The sequence below is a fragment of the Octopus bimaculoides genome, chromosome 5, assembly GCF_001194135.2.
Source record: "Octopus bimaculoides isolate UCB-OBI-ISO-001 chromosome 5, ASM119413v2, whole genome shotgun sequence".
Lineage (NCBI taxonomy): Eukaryota > Metazoa > Mollusca > Cephalopoda > Octopoda > Octopodidae > Octopus > Octopus bimaculoides.
Genome location: NC_068985.1, coordinates 38,083,447 through 38,084,198, shown reverse-complemented (window position 1 = coordinate 38,084,198; position 752 = coordinate 38,083,447). Strand labels below are relative to the sequence as shown.

General features: G+C 39.1%; 1 protein-coding gene across 1 annotated transcript in view; it reads right to left on the bottom strand.

Annotated features, from left to right (window-relative positions):
- LOC106880012 (inactive tyrosine-protein kinase 7) overlaps positions 1–752 on the bottom strand; it is a 418,974-nt gene that overhangs the window by 149,837 nt on the left and 268,385 nt on the right. The gene's annotated exons all lie outside the window — the stretch shown is intronic.

Here is a 752-nt window from a genome sequence, read left to right as displayed (position 1 = left end):
TATATATATATATATATATATATATATATATATACGTGCGTTTGCGTGTGTAATTTTGGAATTCGGGAATAAAAGGTAAAGGAAAATAAGTAATTTTGATAGAAAGCTAGCAATTTGGTGGTAAAGGATTAGTTGACTACGTGGACACCAGTACTTAATTGGTATTTTATCGACCCAAAAAAGAGTAGAGGCAAAATCAACTCTGGCGGAATTTGAACTTAGTATGTAAAGACCTGGAAGGAATGCCGCTAAGCAAATTTGCCAAATACGCTAACGATTCTGCCAGCTTGTGCCTTAAAAGTAAAATAAAAAATAATCTAAAAACCATACAAAATCGAATGACCAAAAAATTAACTACTAGATACTGCAAAACATATAATCGGTTAGTACCATCTAATCTACTCTATTTTCATTGTCAATAATGTTTGTCAAATCTTCCAATGGAGTTTAATATTGTGTATCTTCAACATGTGGAGGTGCAATGGCCTAGTGGTTAGGGCAGCGGACTCGCGGTCATGGGATCGCGGTTTCGATTCCCAGACCGGGCGTTGTGAGTGTTTATTGAGCGAAAACACCTAAAGCTCCACGTGGCTCCGGCAGGGGATGGTGGCAAACCCTGCTGTACTCTTTCACCACAACTTTCTCTCACTCTTACTTCCTGTTTCTGTTGTGCCTGTAATTCAAAGGGTCAGCCTTGTCACACTGTGTCACGCTGAATATCCCCGAGAACTACGTTAAGAGTACACGTGTCT